We start from the raw sequence: 15,052 nt of genomic DNA on the forward strand, positions 1-15,052 counted from the left end.
CATACTCAGTGTGTGTGTACGTATGTATGCACGCATGTTTGCATGAGTATGTGTATGTGCGTATTTGCACATGTGAATATATGTGTTTACATGCATGTGTGTGCATGCAGGAGTGTGTTCACACACCTACATATGTGTCTGTCTGGGGATATGAAAGTAAATTGAAGGAGAGGAAGAGATCTAATATTTTATTATATTAATTCCTTATATCAACCTGAAATCTTTATTTTTCTTTGTTTACCTATGGTCTTCACCAGGGCTAACAAAATATCCAGAAAGAAGAAAATGCAAAATTATACAGAAAAAGAAAAAGTCCAGACTAGATTACAAATCTGATTCCATTCTTTGATGTATTGTTTTGCACAGAATTATAACCCATAGCATGGAGGAGACACCAAGGCCCCAGGGCCAGAAATGGGAGGGACAGAGAAGCTAAGTGATGTGTCAGATGGTCACAGAAAAGCAGTGTAGCTAATACTTGGTGCTGTGAATTGCCTGAGAATCCAGGTCACAGATGACAGGCTTCGGAAAGGGCATTGTTCTGTTGTGACTCTGTGTGTGTGTGTGTGTGTGTGTGTGTGTGTGTGTGTGTGTGCGCATATGCTTGGGTCTGGTCCTGGGCTTGAACTGAGTGCTGGCTCTGAGCTCTTTTGCTCAAGGCTATGACTCTACCACTTGAGCCACAGCGCCACTTCTGGCTTTTTGGTGGTTAACTGGAGATAAGAGTCTCATGGACTTCCTGCCTGAGCTGGCTTTGAACTGTGATCCTCAGATCTGAGCCTCTTGAGTAGCTAGGCATGAGCCACTGACACTTAGTTAGAACTTTTCTTTTTTTTTTATTAAAATTTTAATGGTAATTTTTCTTTCTATTTTATTGATTTTATTTATTTACGTAGTACCAGGAATTGAACCAAGGGCCATACATATGCTCAGCAAGCACTCTATCACGCAGAATGGGGTTGATGTACCGAGCAGCTGCTTTATATCCTCACAGCAGCTACATATTGCTAAAGATATGCATCCATTAAAGAAACATTCTCAAACAATGGAAAGTCATGATTTTCAGAGAACAAAATAAGTGTCGTAAGGATTGTATTTGACTCTAAAACCAAGGAAACAAGCTGGATGTCGTAACTGGCTAAGAGGAGATGACAGGGATGCGTAAATGGACAGATGGCCTTTTTTTGGTTCAGCAGCTATTGATTCAACCAACTGTATTAAAATATTTTCAGAAAAAAATTATCTGTCTTGAATATATACAGAATGCTTCTTGGCCATCATCCCCAAAATAATACAGGCATCGCCAGACACCATTGGCTCACACTGGTAATCTGAGCTACTTAGGAGGCTGAAATCTGAGCACAGTTTGAAGTCTGCCTCAGCAGAAATGTCTGTGACACTTTATCTCCAATTGACCAGCAAAATGCTGAACCAGAGGTGTGGCTCAAGTGGTAGAGTGTCATCCATGAGAACCTGAGGCCCTGAGATCAAGCCCCAGTATCAGAAAAAGAAAAGGAATAAGATAACAATATGGAGCATAATAATTGTGTGAGACATTATTATAAGCAATGTCAAGATGATTTTAAGTAGAGGTGCAAGTTTTATGCGAATGCCACACCACTTTATGCAAGAGATGGGAACATTCTGCAAATAATCTCCTAAAGATACTGTAAGACAAATGTACTCCAAATTTTTATGGAGCAAATGATTGTAAATGGATGCAGAGCTATTTTTTTCTTGGAGTCTAGAAGCACTGCCCTTCCCTTGAACATAATCATTTGCATATCTATAGAAACAGCTGTTTCGAGTTGCTATCAGCTACCTATAATTTACAATGTGAAAAGTCTTCCCTGGAATCTAGACCAGACAACACAGCAGGGTTCCCTTTAGGCAGGCTTAGTTTCCACTTATTTCCATATGGAAAACCCATTAATTATTTCATATATGTCACTTGAGTCAAATTTTTCTGACTCACAAACTTGCTTACTGGTTTCTATTCTAGTTGGCTTAGGCAAAAAAGAAAAGTAAAGAAAGTCAAAGCCCAGCAAAATAAGTACCAGGAGATGGGCCAAGAGGAGAGGGGTAGAAGGAAGAAAGGGGAAAGGAATAGAATGTAGGAAAGAATGTATCATACATATCACAGAGTTGGGGAAAATAAGGGAAGATGTGGATTGAAGGGGATGAAGATGTTGAAGGGATGACACAGATTGAGATGCATGGCATACATAAACTGCTGTGTTAAAGGGCAACCCCCACCCCAATATATAACCTAAAATTAAGAAAAGTGAGGAAGGGGTGGACTAAGAAGGGTGAGTGAGACTGTTGTAAGGGGAGACATTGATTAAGAGGCACTGTGTTCATAAACTGTTTTCCTGAATGCAACTCCTTTGTATAACTACTTAAAGGTAATATAAATATTCAAAAAGTAGATTAAATCAACGTCTTAGGTATATAACAATAGAGTTAATACCAATTTAGCTTTAATAATATTCAACTAGTCTCCTTCTTCTTACGTTGTTATTACCACAAAGTACATTTTTCATACATAGAATCAAGCAAGAAACTTGGGCCTCATTGCAATTTGCTTTGCAGTGGACCACATAACTAACCTAGACATAACCTAACCTTGTCTAATTTTCATGGAAGGGCATTAAATTTCAACTCATGCTGCAATGGAAAAACATGGCCATGGTGGCCCACACTTGGAATCCTAGCTACTCAGGAGGCTGAGATCTGACAGTCAGGGTTCAAAGCCAGCCTGGGCAGGAAAGTCCATGAGATTTAAGTCTAGTTGACCACCAAAAACTCAGAAGTGGAGCTGTGGCTCAAGTGCTAGAGGGCCAGCCTTGAGTGAAAAACTAAAGGACAGCACCCAGGTCTGAGTTCAAGTCACAGTATTGTCACAAAATAAATAAATAAGCAGTCAAGACTGAAATTGGGAGCCTTAGGAAGAATCAAGAGACCTACCTTCTAGTTTCAGCTTTCTGGCTAAAGTTAGATGTGCAATGTGTGGGCCTCAATTTCCTTATCTGCATGAGGGCGAATTGCATGGTCTTGAAGGTCCCTTGTTTGTTCTAAATTCCTATGATTCTACCTCTCATGTCTGTGTGGGGGTGTATTTTCTTTTATATTATGATATATTATAGTTTGTTTTATATCACAGAAATATAAACATGGCAATGCGTAATGCATAGGTATTTGGTCCAACACTACTGTGGATGTTTCTGGAGGTAAGTTTTTTTTTTGGAAAATATTAATGCTTAAATGGGTAAGAATTTTGAAAGAAGCAAATTATAAAGTGGGAGGCTTTGTCTGTAAAACCATCAGTTGATGGTTTTTATAGAACACAGACGGACTGCCCCCTCCCCCACCCCCCCAACAAGGTGCTCTGTGAGCATCCTACCTGTGGAATTGAGCGTCCCCTCTTCCCACTGCAGCTTACTGGCCCATCTGATAAGATTGCAGGCTCCTCAGGCTCCACAATGGTGTGAGCCTGAAAACAGAACAGAGGAGATATATGCCACATTTTGAGTAGAAGCTATAAAACTATTTCTCATTTCCCTCAGCTCCCTCTTGCATACATTCTTTTTCCCCTTTTTTTTTTTTTTGTTGGTTGTGGGTCTTGAACTCAAGGCCTAGGTGCTGTCCCTGAGCTCTTTTACTCAGGGCTAGTGCTCTATCATGTTGAGCCACGGTACACTTCCGGTTTCCTGTTGGTTAATTGGAGATGAAAGTCTCACGGACCTTCCTGCCTGGGCTGGCTTTGAACGGGGATTCTCAGATCTCAGCTTCCCGAGTCATTAGGATTACAGGCGCCTGGCACAGCTCTCTTTGTTTTCTTCCTCTTCCTCCAGGTTAATCTATCTCAGAACAGAATTAAGGGGTGAGCATTACCCACAATTGGGTCCACAATGTCCCATAACTGACATGTAACCTGAGTAAGAATTGAAACTTTACAATGATAAGTCATTGACATTTTAAGGTTATTTATTGCCATGACAAAACTGAGTGGCAGATTTTAAAAAACAACAACTTTATTCTGAAAGGCAATGGATTTTATAAAAGACAACAAAACTTTGTCCTTCTCTCCCCTCTGACATTTAGTGGTGACCAAAAACTAATTTTAATTTCTGACTCTGTTCACATCCAGATTCCTTTTTTATTTATCTGTATCTGAGAGAAGAGAATATCAATTAGCAAAAATATTTACTTTTTATAACTGCTGGGTTAGATTCACTTAGCATCCATGTAAATCTGATAACCAATTCTGTGGGCTTCCACAACTTTGTAGCTGCTGGCAGCCACCCCTCTCTTTGTTCCAGACTGTTGAGGATATCGTCAAATTTGCCAGAGAGAAATAAAGATTTCAAACTTCAACTTGATGCTTTATTTTTCCAGGCATGGAATCTTCCACTCCGAGTTCGCAAGGAAATAAAGGAACAGCTGTTTCATGCTGAGAGGACTGCGGGGGAAATGGCTCAGTCAGGCTGGCCACAGGCAGCAAGTTTGTGTTGCACCACTGTAAGCTCAGAGAGGCTTAACCTTTATCAGGTGAATGGAAAGAAAAATTGAGAAGACATTCATCGTCTAACTGTCTTAGGTCGAGCATCAGCAAAGGTCATCAGTCAACAGGTAGCGGAAGAGGGGACCTTCATAGGTGGAGAATGCTTGGGGTTCACACTGTAACACTCATCAGCTTCCCATTACCGTGCCAAAATACCAGACACAATCAACTTAGGAAAAGGAAAGGTTTAGTTTGGCCCATTGTCTTGGAGGTTTCCATTTATGATAATGGGATTTGGGACTGTCGTGGCACAGCACATTATGGTGGCCAAGTGTAATGGAGAAGACCACCATGGTAGGAAACCAAAAGAGAAGTTTAAGGAGAGACTGGGTTTCTAATACCAAAGTCCAGTCCCCACAGGGACCTCGCTCCTTCTGGTATGCCCTATCTCCTAAAGATGCCAGCATTAGGGACCCAGCCTTCAACACATGGGCCTTTGGCCAGCATATAGTATCACTAGTTACAGTGGTGGTGAGAATATTTTATAAATTTTTTAAAAGAAAGCAAGCACCAGTGGCTCAAGTCTGTACTCCTAGCTACTTGGGAGGCTGAGATTTGGAGGATCACAGTTCAAGGCTAGCCTGGGCAGAAAAGTTTGTGAAAAATCCCTCTCACATCAAACAAACACTACTGACTCTAAAAACACTCATAGACCCAAACACATTGATAGTTGGGGACTTTAACACTCCACTGTCACCTTTGGACAGATCAACACGCCAAAAATTGAACAAAGAAACCACAGATCTTAATAACTGCATAGACCAACTAGACTTAACTGACATCTACAGAATATTCCATCCAACAATAACAGAATACACATTCTTCTCCGCAGCACATGGAACATTCTCCAAAATAGATCACATCTTAGGGCACAAAGAAAATCTGTACAAATTCGGAAGTATCAAAACCATTCCCTGCATTCTCTCAGACCACAATGGAATAAAATTAGAGCTCAACTCAAACAGCCACCACAGAAAATCCTACAATTCATGGAGACTAAACAACACACTGCTGAAGCATCAGTGGGTCATTGAAGAAATTAAAACAGAAATTCAAATGTTTATGGAATTCAACCAAGTTGAGGACACAAAGTACCAGCTCCTTTGGGACACAGCAAAGGCAGTACTCAGAGGAAAATTTATATCTCTGAGTGCATACATCAACAAACTGGAGAAACACCAACTCAATAATTTAAGGAAGCACCTTAATTTCCTTGAGATAGAACAACAAGCCAAACCCCAAGTCAATAGATGGAAGCAAATAATTAAAATCAAATCAGAATTAAATCAATTAGAGATGAAAAAAACCATGGAAAGAATCAACAAAACAGAGTTGGTTCTTTGAAAAAATCAACAAGATAGACAGACCCCTGGCAAACCTGACCAAAAAACGAAGGCAGCACACTCAAATAAACAAGATAAGAGATGAAACAGGTAGCATCACCACAGAAATAACCGAAATTTAGAAAATAATAAGGGACTATTTTGCAAACCTTTATGCCAACAAATTCGAGAACTTGGAAGAAATGGATGATTTCCTAGAAAAAATTAATATCCCCAAACTTAAACATGAAGATTTAAACCTTCTAAACAGACCCATATCCAGTATTAAAATAGAAACGGCAATAAATGATCTCCCATCCAAGAAAAGCCCAGGTTCAGACGGATTCACTGCAGAATTCTACAAGGCCTTCAAAACAGAACTCACACCAATATTTCTCAAACTCTTCAATGGAATTGAAAGAGAATGTTCACTACCAGACTCATTCTATGAAGCCAGTGTAACCCTCATCCCAAAACCAGGCAGGGACTCATCACGGAAAGAGGACTACAGACCGATTTCCCTGATGAACATAGACGCAAAAATTCTCAACAAAATTCTGGCCAATCGACTTCAACAGGTCATCAAAAAAATCATACACCACGATCAAACTGGATTCACCCCAGGGATGCAAAGTTGGTTTAATATACGCAAGTCAATTAATGTAATCCACCACATCAACCAGAGCAAGGTAAAGAACCACATGGTTTTATCTCTGGATGCGGAAAAAGCGTTCGATAAAATCCAGCACCCATTTATGCTAAAAGCCCTGGAAAAACTGGGATTCCAGGGAACATTCCTGAATATAATCAAGGCAGTTTATGACAAACCAACAGCAAGCATAACTCTAAATGGTGAAAAACTAAAGCCATTCCCTTGAAAATCAGGAACAAGGCAGGAATGTCCACTCTCTCCCTTGCTCTTCAACATAGTACTAGAATTCCTTGCCAGAGCAATTAGGCAAGAAGAAAATATAAAGGGAATCCTAATAGGAAAAGATGAAGTTAAACTTTCTCTCTTCACAGATGACATGACCCTATACCTAAAGAATCCCATAGACTCTACCCCAAGCTACTAGAGCTGATCCAAAACTTTGGCAAAGTTGCAGGATATAAAATAAACCCTCAAAAATCAACGGCCTTTCTCTATGCTAATGACCCGAAGATCAAGGCTGAAATCAGGAAAGCAATTCCTTTTGCAATAGCCCCCCAAAACATAAAATACCTAGGAATCACCTTAACCAAAGAAGTGAAAGACCTCTTTGAAGAGAACTTTAAAAGCTTGAAAAATGAAATTACGTCAGAACTAAGAAAATGGAAAAACCTCCCATGCTCCTGGATTGGGAGGATTAATATAATCAAAATGGCAATATTGCCAAAGGCTATCTACAAATTCAATGCAATACCCATTAATATCCCAACACCATTTTTTAATGAAATAGAGGAAGCAATCCAGAAATTCATATGGAACAATAAAAGACCTAGGATAGGAAAAACAATCCTAAGCAGAAAGAACAGTGCTGGAGGAATTATAACACCCAACTTCAAGCTGTATTATAAACCTATAGAAATAAAAACAGCTTGGTATTGGCACCGGAACAGGCCTGAAGACCAATGAAACAGAATTGAAGACCCAGAAATGAACCCACAGATCTACGCCTACTTAATCTTTGATAAAGGAGCTAAAACAATAGTTTGGAAGAAAGATAGCATCTTTAACAAATGGTGCTGGCAAAACTGGCTCAACACATGCAACAAACTAAAACTAGATCCTTATATATCACCCTGCACCAAAATCAATTCCAAATGGATTAAAGACCTTGAAATCAAAACAGACACCCTGAAAACACTAAAGGAAGGAGTAGGAGAAACACTTGGGCTCCTTGGCGCAGGATGGAACTTCCTTAACAATGACCCAGAAAGGCTACAAATCAAAGAAAGGTTGGACAAATAGGACTGCATCAAACTGCAGAGCTTCTGCATGGCAAAGGACATAGCTCGCAAGATAAACAGAAAGCCCACAGACTGGAAGAAGATCTTTACCGGCCATTCAATGGACAAAGGCCTCATCTCTAAAATATATGCAGAACTAAAAAAATTACCTTCTTCCAAAACAAAACCGCAAAGAACCAATAGCCCCCTCATCAAGTGGGCTAAAGACTTACAAAGAGACTTCTCTGATGAGGAAATGAGAATGGCCAGGAGACATATGAAAAAGTGCTCTACATCACTGGCCATGAAAGAAATGCAAATCAAAACAACATTGAGATTCCATCTCACCCCAGTAAGAATGTCATATATCAAGAAAACTAACAATAACAATTGTTGGAGGGGATGTGGCCAAAAGGGAAGCCTACTTCATTGTTGGTGGGAATGTAAACTGGTTCAGCCACTCTGGCAAGCAGTATGGATATTCCTCAGAAGGCTAAATATAGAACTCCCCTATGACCCAGCAGCCCCACTTTTGGGTATCTATCCAAAAGACCACAAACAAAATCACAGTAATGCCACCAGCACAGCAATGTTCATCGCAGCACAATTTGTCATAGTGAGAATCTGGAACCAACCCAGATGCCCCTCAGTAGATGAGTGGATCAGGAAAATGTGGTACATATACACAATGGAATTCTATGCCTCTATCAGAAAGAATGACATTGCCCCATTCGTAAGGAAATGGAAGGACTTGGAAAAAATATACGAAGTGAAGTGAGCCAGACCCAAAGAAACATGGACTCTATGGTTTCCCTCATAGGGAATAATTAGTACAGGTTTAGGCTAGTCACAGCACAGGATCACAAGAGCCCAATAGCTATGTCCTTATGAACACATAAATGATGCTAAGTGAAATGAACTCCATGTTATGGAAATAAGTGTTATATCACTGTTGTAATTACTTTCAACATGCCGTGTGAAACCGTAGCTTTTTTTTTTTGGTTGTTGATCCTCTTGCATCCCCTTCCTGTGGTTGTCCCTGTGCTATCACTGTATCTCATCTGAGTGTCCTGGATACTATACATACTGGTATTAGAACTAGGGAAGTGAAAGGGAATGTCAAAATTGAGAGACAAAGGATAAAAAGACAAACGACTCCAGAAGCAATACTTACAAAACCATTTGGTGTAAACCAACTGAACAACTCATGGGGGAAGAAGGGGGAGGGGGGAGGGGGGAATGAGGGAGGAGGTAACAAATAGTACAAGGAATGTACCCACTGCCTTGCGTATGAAACTGTAACTCCTCTATACATCACTTTGACAATAAATAATTATTTAGAAAAAAATTAGGTTACAGAGTGGTTAAAAATAAAACATCAAAATGGAAAGATAAAGGGTAAAAGGCAAACCAATGCAATAGCAATACTTACAAGACAATATGCTGTAAACCAACTGTACAACTGGGAGGGGGAGGGAACTGGGAAAGGAGGGAGAAAAATGAAGGAGGAGGTAACATGTTGGACAAGAAATGTACTCACTGCCTTACATATGAAACTGTTACCTCTCTGTACATCACTTTGACAACAAATAAAGAAAAAATAAACACTATTTAAAATTTTTTTTTAAAAAGAATGGCTAGCCAAGCGCAGTGGCTCAAACCTGGAAAATGAGTTTTTGGGGAGGTAAAGATCAGGAGATCTTAGTTCAAGACCACGTTGAGCAAAAAAATGAAATTAAAAAAGTTTCTAAGACTTTATCTTGACCAATGGCTAAGTGTAGTAGAACGTGCCTGTCATTCAAGCTACCAGGGAAGACGTAGGGCTGGGTCTGGTGATTAATACCTGTTATGCCAGTGATCCCGCTAAGTACAACCTAGAGGATCACAGTCCAAGTGGGCCCAGGTATTAAGCAAGACTTTATCCCCAGAATAAGCAACCCAAATGGTGGCTGTAGAGTGATTGAAATGATAGAGTGCCTGCCTTGGAAACCCAGATCCTGAGTTCGAATCATATCACTGTTGAAAAAAAGAGAAGAACTGGATGTAGGAGCCATATTGTTCAGAGGATCTGTGCAGTGAGCTCTGCAGTAGGACAGCCCCAGGCAGGGACACCGGTGATAATGGAGCTGGGCTTGTGACCAGATGGGCTGTAATATTAGGGAGCTTCTTCTGGCTGCCACTGAACCACAGTCCCCAAACAAGTCTTTGTCAGCAACAGAGTGGATATATTGGGCTCCATTTTCCTGGCCATTCTATAGATGGAGTCCAGATGGTTCAAAACTGGACAGGAGAAAGAGTATGTGCCAGTTCCCCCAGGCCCCACAGATTCACAGACAGTGTTTCGATTATCCACTGTTTTGCCACCGTGTGTTTGCCTTAGTGGACAGATGGTAGTGTCTAGCAAGCTGTCTCTGGTCCTTCAGGGAGATGCATTGCAGTTAACTGATCAATGGGAGAAAAGTCCTCATCTGCATATTTCCCATTTCTATGGTGGCGCCATGGCCCATTTCCATATGGCCTCATGGGCCACAGGTGAGAGGAGAGGCACACCCCTGGTTTTTGCCATTCATCCAGCTCTCCATGTCTATCTTTGTAAAAACTTATCCAGAAAGACAGACACTTTTGGCACAAATTTGGATTCACATCTCCCAGCTGGAATTGCTGTATGACAATTGTTTGCTACCCTGAAAAGTGGCTTAAATCAAAGGAGAGGCCAAGCTTTTATGCCATGTTTAGTGACTGGTATACCATTGACTTAATACATAATTTAAAGAAAGCAAGATGAGAAACAAGGCCACCTTGCAGGTGCCCCCACCAGGAGCCAGCCCCGCAGGGGTGAGGATTTTCTTCCTTCCTTCTTCAGTAAAGCACTTCCCTGGCCTTGTGTTGGAGCTTAATAAACACATTTCCACCATCTAGATAAGGACATTTTTTTTCTGTCCTTAGTATAAGCAAGAGAAACATTAGAGTTTGAATTCTGCCTAATTCTTAAGTGGCCATAAGCAGGTCACTTAGGTGTCAATACACTGAGCCTTGCTTTCCATATTTGGTAAAAATGATGATTGTGAGATCATTCTCTAGAGGTTGTTGGAAATATTATATATGTATTATTACAAATATTATAAATTTAGTTTCAAAGATACCTAGGATGGAATGTGGCATGTAGCAGGAAAGTATCATGAGCCTCCCTTGTTGTGGCAGAGTGCAAACAGCCCACGCAAGTGGCCAAGGAAGTAATGAGTAGGGTCCCAAGCAGTGCACAGGGAATGCAGTTCCTTTTATCCCTTTCTATTTGCTCAGTGAGGGACACTTGTGCCGGTTCTCCACATTGTCACACTGCATGCTTGTCTTGCTTCCATTTCCACTTATGCCAGGCCTTCTTTTCTCATATCATCTCTTTTATGGAAACTGTAAGCAACAGTGAATATAGATTCAGGACCCTCAATCCTAGCAATCAAGCAAAACCTGAACCCTTAATGTGCCCGTATTGTTTATATTTTTTCATATTATCGAATGCACATTGCGTATGTGTGTGTGAATGCATGCACATGCACCTATTGGTACTGGGCTTGAACTCAAGGCTTTGAGTTATTGCTAAGCTTTTTGACTTAAGGCTCAAGCTCTACCAGTTGAGTCACACCTTTTCTTCTGACTTCTTGGTGGTTAAGAGTCTCAAGGACTTTTCTCAGATATCAGCCTCTTGAGGAGCTTGGTACTTGGCTATCAAATGCATATTCTAAGTGCATGTGTAATATTCCACTTAATAGATAGACATTCTGTTTAACTGTTCTTAAAATGAGAATTAGATTATTTTTGTCAGGTCTAGGACTTGAACTTGGGGCCTGGGTGTTGTCCCTGAGCTCTTTTGCTCAAGCCTAGCACTCTGACACTTTGAACCTCAGTGCCACTTTTGGCTTTTCTGGTGATTAATTGTAGATAAGAATCTCACGGACTTTTCTGCCCAGGCTGGCTTTGAACTGAGATCCTTAGATGTCAGCCTCCTGAGTAGCTAGGATTACAGGTGTGAGCTCCCAGCTAAGAATTAGAATTTGTAATGCTCACGCATTACCTTGAATCTGGATAGATAGATGATGGTGGCAATGGTGGTGGTGGTGGTAGATAAATAATAGATGATATAGACAGATGATAGAGAGAGGTAGATAGAAGAATGATAGGTATAATAAGTAGATGTAGTAAATAGATATGGTTTTTAGAAATGCCTGTGGCTCTGTGGAAATCTCCCTCATCCTTTGGAGTTGGAATAAATGCATCTGCAGAGGCTGCAATAGTTCTTTTGGGAAGATTTTCCAGTGGCCCCTGTGCTAGCAGAGTCTTTCCTTTCCCACCTCTCTCCCAGCCTGTACATCTGGACATCTCCAGGAAGACAGTAAGATCTTCACAACATCTTCCAGCCAGGGTGGAGTTGTGTGAACCCAGACCACATCTCTCCCCCTCCCTCCTCAGGGCTAGATGGGGCCAGAGATGCTGAGCGAGAGATTTGGATTGACTTAAGAGCTCTGCTTCTCAGGATGAGGTTCACCATATAAAGTTTATTAAAGTACACACAGACAAAGACACAAGCATGTCTTCTGTCCTCAAGTTTGTGGATTAAATACTGCGTCCATTACTTAATGATTACCTTTCAGGTATGTTTTTCTCATCAACAAATCCCATAGAATGGTGATATGAAAAGAATGTACTTTCGAAGTCAGACTTTGATTCAAATCCTCTCTCTTTTTTTTTTTTTTTGGCCAGTCCTGGGGCTTGGACTCAGGGCCTGAGCACTGTCGCTGGCTTCTTCCCGCTCAAGGCTAGCACTCTGCCACTTGAGCCACAGCGCCACTTCTGGCCATTTTCTGTATATGTGGTGCTGGGGAATCGAACCTAGGGCCTCATGTATATGAGGCAAGCACTCTTGCCACTAGGCCATATCCCCAGCCCCTCAAATCCTCTCTCTTTTTTTTTTTTTTGGCCAGTCCTGGGCCTTGGACTCAGGGCCTGAGCACTGTCCCTGGCTTCTTCCCGCTCAAGGCTAGCACTCTGCCACTTGGGCCACAGCGCCGCTTCTGGCCGTTTTCTGTATATGTGGTGCTGGGGAATCAAACCTAGGGCCTCGTGTATCCGAGGCAGGCACTCTTGCCACTAGGCTATATCCCCAGCCCTCAAATCCTCTCTTGACTCAACTTCCTATTCTGATTGTAATTATGGGCAAATTGGTGGCATGTAAATCAGCTTAAAATGGTGACTAAGAAAAAAGGATATTTTCTGATACAATATTCTCAAGAATGTCACATTTAGCAAAATTAATACAATTATTCATATTATTTAATAATAGGATGTGTGTGTGTGCACATGCGCATGCATGAGCTAGTCCTAGGACTTGAATTCAGGGCCTGGGTGCTGAGCTTTTCTGCACAAGGCTAGCACTCTACTGTTTGAGCCACAGCTCCACTTCCGGCTTTTTGGAGCTCCACTTCTGGAGGTAAGAGTTTCATGCCCGCGCTAGCTTTGAACTGTGATCCTCAGATCTCAGCCCCCGGAGTAGCTAGGATTACAGGCACAAGCCACTGGTGCTGGCAATAAGAGAGTTGTTTTTTTAAGTGGTGATTAGTGCGAGGATTGAGTAAGACAAGGTAGAAGGCCATTTATGGGGGCATTTGAGCAGAGAGACTCCTGGATGGGAAGGTGTGGGTGCCTGGGTTTCAAGTGGCTGCAGCGTGATGTCACCATGGCTTGTGGACAGAGGGAAAAGAAGTTGATGTCTGGGCTCAGATGACTTCACCCAGGCTGGAAGACGTTGGGAAGACCCTGTCATCTTCACAGAGATGCCCCAGCTAGGCTGGGAGAGACATGGGGAAGGAAATTCTCTACTAGTCTGGAGGCACTGGGGAAGAGCGATTGCAGCACCTTCTCCTTAAGCTGGTTTTGACCCACCATCCTCTGGATCTCTGACTCCTCTGCTATGGTTACATGAACTACCAGTGCTCAGCTAGATTCTCATTTTAAACCCTTAGACTTCCTCAGGACTTCAAGGAGCCTGGCTGAAGGTCTCAGCCTTCTAGGGCTTGCACAGAGCCGTCCTGTCAAAGTCTCTCCTGCTCTTAGTAGTTCTAGCTCTCAAGGTTGTATAGTGAGCTGGGTGCTGATGGCTCACACTTGTAATCCTCGCTACTCAGGAGGGTGAGATCTAGGGTCACTGGTTGAAGTCAGCCTAGACAGGAAAGCTTGTGAGACTCTTATCTCCAGTTTACCAGAAGGGAACTGTGGCTCAAAGTGGTAGAACACTAGCCTTAACTGAAAAAGCTCAGCGACAGTGCCTAGGCCCTGAGTTCAAGCCCCATGACTGATCAAAAAAAAAAAAAAAAGATTTTGTAATGGTGAAACAATATAGAATAAACATGTCAAAATTATAGGACAGAATCTAAATATGGCATTTTAAGATGAAGATGATATTTCTAGTAGCCCCCTGCTTTTTCTCCTAGAGGCTACTTCACTCCTGGCCTTCAGATCTGAATTCCTGATTTTCCTTTTGATCCCTGCCTGTTTCCTCAGTCTCCAGAATTCTCAGCAGAATCTTCAGCATTTCTTAGGTGGAAGCAGGCCTGAACAGCACAAGAACCAGCACACTGTAATCCCACCCCTGGCATCCAGACTTGATTGCAATCTTCATAAAGCCCCGTTGTTCCCAGCTCATCCTCTGGTCCCCACCTCACTGGGTTTACTTACCAGGCAGGTAGGTACTCAGAACAGAAGCTCAGCGCTCTGCACCAGGTTTCAGGGGGTGCCACATGTGGACAGTGGCCAGAGTTGGAATCCTCAGGAGGCTTGTTAATCAAAGTTTCTTTAGCTCCATCTAACAACAGGGGTGTGTTGAATAAAACTCCCAGCCATCAGGAGTTGGCCAGGCCTCCTTGAAAGGCAAGCAGGGAAACAGGAAGGGCATCCAACTGAGATAAAAGCTATGCTAACAAATGATAGCATTTCCAAAACAAATGACTAGCTCCAAGTGCCCCAGAATGAAATAGAAGAGGAGGGAGTGTCACAGAAGGCACAGGATAAAGCTGACCTTTCAGTCTCCAGGAGGCCAGCCGGGCTGGCAGAAGAACTTGACAGAAGGGCTGTGTCTTTAGGCCAGTTTTTCTAAGAGGCCACCCTGCCTGTGTCAGTCTGTCCTTCCTGACTGTCCTCCTCACCAAGTGCATGCTGTAATGACATGTTAAGTTGACAATCGATGTCA

Source organism: Perognathus longimembris, chromosome 5 (assembly GCF_023159225.1).
Source record: "Perognathus longimembris pacificus isolate PPM17 chromosome 5, ASM2315922v1, whole genome shotgun sequence".
Classification (NCBI taxonomy): Eukaryota; Metazoa; Chordata; class Mammalia; order Rodentia; family Heteromyidae; genus Perognathus; species Perognathus longimembris.